We start from the raw sequence: 5,410 nt of genomic DNA on the forward strand, positions 1-5,410 counted from the left end.
CATTGTTAATATAACAAGAATGGTTTGCGCAACATCAATGTAGCCTGGCAGCCAAGGAGCGTGGACTGAAATGTGCATGCGTGGACAATGACGACTTCACTGTACGAGTCAGTGGGGATAGTAGCTGCCAATAAGTGAGCATGTGTACTGTGTGGTCATTGTATTCAAAATGACTGAGTGAGTAGAACAATGAATCTACATCAAATTTTGCGTTAAGCTTGAACATTCCTCCGCAGAAACTATTCTGATGATTCAGAAGGCCGCAACTATGGGCAGCTGGTGATTAACAGCTTCATCACGACAACTCGCCCGCTTACGCATCACATCTCGTGCAGAGTTTTTGGCAAAATGTCAAATCACCCGGGTGACTAAGCCCCTCTACAGCCCAGATTTGGTGCCCTGTGACTTGTGGCTTTTCCCAAAACTAAAATAACCTTTGAAAGGAAAGAGATTTCAGACCGTCAATCAGATTCAGGAAAATCTGATGGGGCAGCTGATGGCGATTGGGAGAACTGTGTGAGGTCCCAAGGTGCCTACTTTGAAGGGGACTAATGCGTCATTATCCAATGTGCAATGTTTCTTATATCTTGTATCTTTTTCAATAAATGTCGATTTTTCATATTACATGGCTGGACACCTTCTAGACAGACCTGGTATGTATAGAGAGACAGAGATAAAGAGAGGGAGTCAGAGCTCTGTGACTATATCTATATCTATCTACTCATTTATCTAGATCTCATCCATCCAGAAACAGAGAGAGGAGAGCCTGAAGAAAATACAATAAAATATTAGCAGTGGTTTCCTCTGGGTCATGGACAATGGATGACTACTATTTTCTTATTTAACCTTTTCTGTATTTTTCAAACATCTGTCATGAGCATGCATTATTTTTATGATACAACAACAAAACTAACTCCTCCCCCTTTTGTTTTCTAAAGAGTCATCTAGTGCAGGTCTGGGCGTGAAGGAAACCTTCCAGCAGAACTGGCCGCATGGCCCCAGCGAAAGTCCCTGCGTTTCTGTCTCCCATTACCTTGGCTTGTTTTCCTGATTCTTGATCTTCAACACCAACTCCCAGGCAAACTTTTTAAATAGCTCCCCAGCTGAGCTCCTGGCATTTCCATGTGACTTCTCGCTATCAGCTTGGCAGGTCCCAAGGCCTCAGCGTGGCCACATATATTTGTGCAGGTTGACCACTGTGCAATTCCAGGGGTTACAGTGAACACAGATGACACTATGGATGACACCCCCTGAGCTGGGCAGTGCGCAATCCACGCTGCCACACATGGCAGCCCTGCCTGGTGTCCTGAGCCATCGTCATGATCTTCTCCACATTGCGCGGAGTGAGTGCTGCTCAGAAGATGGCAATACCTGGGCTTGGGAGGCAGTGCCCCCAATGTGTCCCAGTGTGGGCTCTGAAACCACACTGCCTGGCTTACACTCTGGTCCCGCCACTTAGCAGTTAAATGACCTCAAACGATTTAACTTCTCTGTTAACACTGCTTCAGTTCCTTTACCTGTAAAATAAGATAACACTAGTACCTACTCCCTGGTGTTGTTCTGAGGATTAAATGAAGTTAAAATATAGAGTACTTAACCAATTTTCTGTCCCATGGTAAGTGCTCAATAAATGCTAATTATTCTAACTATGATTTCCTCTGAAGTCACACACAGAGATCTAGAGACAAGATATTCAATGCTAATTAAATTTTACATTCTTATTTAGCTTTATCTGGGGAGGGTGTTAGGGGAGGCCAGCCAGGGTAGGGGTGAGTTCCGCACTGCCAGACTGGATCATGGGTGCTCACCAAGGCAGCACAGGGTTCAGAGAGCCAGAGCATCCAGCTGAATCAGGGTTGGTTAAGGCTGCTGCCTAGAAATAGACAGCAACAGCTAAAGCAAGAGACAGGAAGGAGACGGGGACCGTGCTGCCCAGACTGCAGCAGATAATGAAAAGGACACTAAGTGGGGCGACTCCAGATCAGGGAGGAGCTCTGAATCCTTGCTGGAACGCCCGTGGGATGCTCTCGCCTTGTGGACTCGAGGTCTGTTGGATCTCCTGAAAGGTCAGGGTTAACACCTATTCTTTCTTCAATAATTAGTATTGGCTCCAGCTATGAGTTTTGAAAACATGTAACAGTGGCTTGAACAAGATATGAATTTATTTTTCACTGAAGTCAAAGTGTAGAAGTCCCAAGGCTGGCCTGTGGCTCTGCTCCTTCCAGCGCATGCCTGCACCTCGGTAGGGTGTGGCCTCATCCTCACGGTCCAGTTGGCATCCAGAGCCAGGCAGCAGGATGGAAGTGGTGAAGAAAGAAGGGGTGCTGCTAGCTGCCTGAGATTCCCAGGGACCTCCACACAACTGCTCCATCTACACCCAGAATGCAGAGCCACACGTAGATGCCAAAAAGGCTGTATCATGTCCATTTTGTTCTGGGTAATGTATTGGTTTCCTATTGCTGCTGTAACAAATAACCACAAACTTAATGATTTAACACAACAATAACTTATGATCTTATAGTTCTGCAGGTCAGAAGTGTAAAATGGGTCCCACTGGGCTAGCATCAAGAGGTCACCAGGACTGGGTCCCCTTCTGCAGGGTTTAGGAGAGAATCATGTCTTGCCTTTTCCAGCTTCTAGAGGCCACAGATGTTCCTGAAGTCAGGACTTCCTTCCATCTTCAAAGCCAGCACTGGCCAGGTGAGTCTCCCAATCCATCCCTCTGTTCTGACTCTTCTGTCACCTTCTTCCGCATTTAAAGACTCGTGTGATGACATTAGACCCACCTGAACCATTCAGGTTAATCTCCTTATTTTAATGCCTTCTGATCAGCATCCTTAATTTATTCTGTAACCTTAATTTCCCCTTGCTATATAACATAACATATTCATAGGTTCTGGAAATTGGGATGTGGACATCTTTGGGGGCATTATTCTACCTACCACAGGCAACCATGGCAAAAATTCTATCACTATAAAAGAAAGGCCGAAGGACGTGCCACACACCCCTCTCAGAGAGTGGGTGTCCCGGTCACCCAGAGCCTCGTGATGCCGTGCTCATGGTGAAGGAGATAAGTCCCTTGTCTGCCCAGCACCCCTGAAGGATCCTCCCCCTGCATGCGGTTCAGGTGGGGCAGCCCCCATCCTCTCAGCTTCAGGGGATGCCAATCTTAGTTCTCCCGGACAGAGCAATTGCTTCAGGAAGTGGTCCTGTCACCCAAACCTGGTCAATCCTGCCATTCCTGGGCTGGAATTTTGGGACTGATCATCTCCCTTATTTCTAGGATCACCAGCTTTGAGGACAATAGAAGCTGGGAGGGCACCACTGAGTAAAGCCTGCCTGGAGTGGTAGCCAGAGCCGAGGTGAGCGAGGTCGTGAAAGGCAGAGAAACAGAGGCACAGGAGACCTCCAGCCACGCCCACACCCGAGAGCCAGCCCTGGGCTTCTCACGCCTGTGGGGCAATAAATTCCCTCTGCCGTTTTATTTTTCTTTAAACTCATTTGAGTTTCTGCCACTTGCAGCCAAGTGCCTTGACTAATATACTCCAGAAACACCTGCCAGGGCAAGTTACAATGTCCAAGAGGCTGTAGTGTCTCGGCTCTCACAGGCTCTGACTCCGAGTCAATGACTGGGACCCAGGAGACCCTTCCAGCTGCTGTATACATACCATCACCTACGTTCAAACCCGCTGGCCTCACCAGGCCTCGTTCAGCCAAAGGCATAGACAACTTCCCCACATCACTTATTTTGCATGAAAAACACCCCGTGTAACCAATGGCCCTTCCTGGCAAGCCAACTTCTCTTTTCTTTTTGCATCTGCTGGGAACTCTAGCAAACACTCTGGGGGTAACTAGAGACCTCCATGGCTGTTGTAGAACTTCCACAGGGATACCCAAGGTGGCGGGAGGAAGAGAGGATGGAGAAAAAAGAGCAGCTTTCTTTGAGTGGCAGCTGCAAGAGCCTGCAGTTCCTTCCTCTCCCCCATCCCCATCCCCAGAACAGTGTTTCCCTACCCGAAGTGCCCCCACCCCAGCCTGAGCCCCATTCTTGACTCTGTTCTGAGTAAACAACACTCCTTACAATGTAATCTGAAGCAGGAATACTACCTCCAGGGAGTGTGGCCATCGAGAAAGAAATTTAAGAGAAATAACTAAATATTCCTAGTCATCCACCGTCCAGGCTGATGTCAGAATCAGAGTCCTTCTGAGTTGCCATACGGTGCAACTGAAGTAAAGAATTTTACAAAGTTTACAAGCACCTGGGAAAGCTGCTTTGCTAATGTAAGTGTCCTACTTCAAAATCCCCTGCCAGCAGCGTGCCTGAACCCCAAGAGCAGCCATATACATCTGTTCCCAGACTTAAACACCTACCAGCACCCTTTACGTTTTCCAGGTGGATGGGACCTTCTCTGCTGTGCAGGGCTGGAGAGCCCATGAGACACATCTGGATTCTGGTGCTTCTGAAGAAAGCAGCAGCCTCTTAAGTCATTCTTTAAATGAGAAATTCATCTTTGTAATCTTGGGATTTTGAATAAAATCAAGTGTGACATCATAGTAACTACTGGAAGCTACAGGGTGCCTCCCAGGTATCATTTTATGTCATTATCGCCTCTAAACCTAACTACAGCCTACCAGGGTATCTTATCATCCCCACCTTAGTAACCCACAGCGGGAAAATTAGTTGCCAGGGACTCGCTTACAACAAGAAAGTATGTGCTAAAATATAAAAATTAAAAAAAACACTTCAATCCCACTGAAGTAATTTTACCTAGCAGTTAACTCAAAACAAATGCCTATCAACATATGACGAGAGTACCCATCTCTTCTTCCCAGAGGACAGCTCAACCTTTATCAATCTTTTATATGACCCTGTTATAAGAAGAGTCCCACAATGACACATAGTTAGAAGACCACTGGGGTTGCAGAAAGAGCTCAGATCTTGAAGAGAGAGAGTTGAGTCTGGGATTAAATTCTGGCTCTGCCACTAACTAGCTGTGTATCTTTGGATGAGTCAAAGAACCAAGTTGAGCTTCAGTTTTCTGAAGAACGGAGCTACAGATTTTAGAGAATCTTGGGGAAGTACCTACCACAAGCTCCGAGCCAGTGCTAAAAGCCCAGTGGTAGTAGTAGTCAGGGACTATAATTGATAGATCTGAGACAGAGGGACAGACCCAATGAATGGCAAGATGGTAAGGGCAGAGAACCTCCTGAAAGAAGGCCTGGGAGAGGGACCGTGAGGGCGGCAAGGGCAGAGGTCACCAGACAGCAAGGTGGGAGGGACAGGGAGGTTACAGAGTGGGCCGGATGCTGCGGAAGGAGGATGGACAGCCACAAAAGGCAAATGGTTCTATTGCCAATGGCACCAAGGACTCTGTGGCCTAGCACCCACAGGCTGACTGGAGTCAGAAGC

At 47.3% G+C, this 5,410-nt stretch overlaps 1 long non-coding RNA gene across 1 annotated transcript; it reads left to right on the forward strand.

The window, feature by feature from the left end:
- Positions 1 to 1,899: 1,899 nt before the first annotated feature.
- LOC150004020 (uncharacterized) lies at positions 1,900 to 4,610 on the forward strand. Its single transcript, XR_016512266.1, has 3 exons — positions 1,900 to 2,066; positions 2,634 to 2,700; positions 4,394 to 4,610. It is a non-coding gene; the product is annotated as an uncharacterized LOC150004020 (long non-coding RNA).
- Positions 4,611 to 5,410: the final 800 nt, after the last annotated feature.

This window comes from Furipterus horrens, unplaced genomic scaffold (genome assembly GCF_987537825.1).
Source record: "Furipterus horrens unplaced genomic scaffold, mFurHor1.1.pri manual_scaffold_7, whole genome shotgun sequence".
Lineage (NCBI taxonomy): Eukaryota > Metazoa > Chordata > Mammalia > Chiroptera > Furipteridae > Furipterus > Furipterus horrens.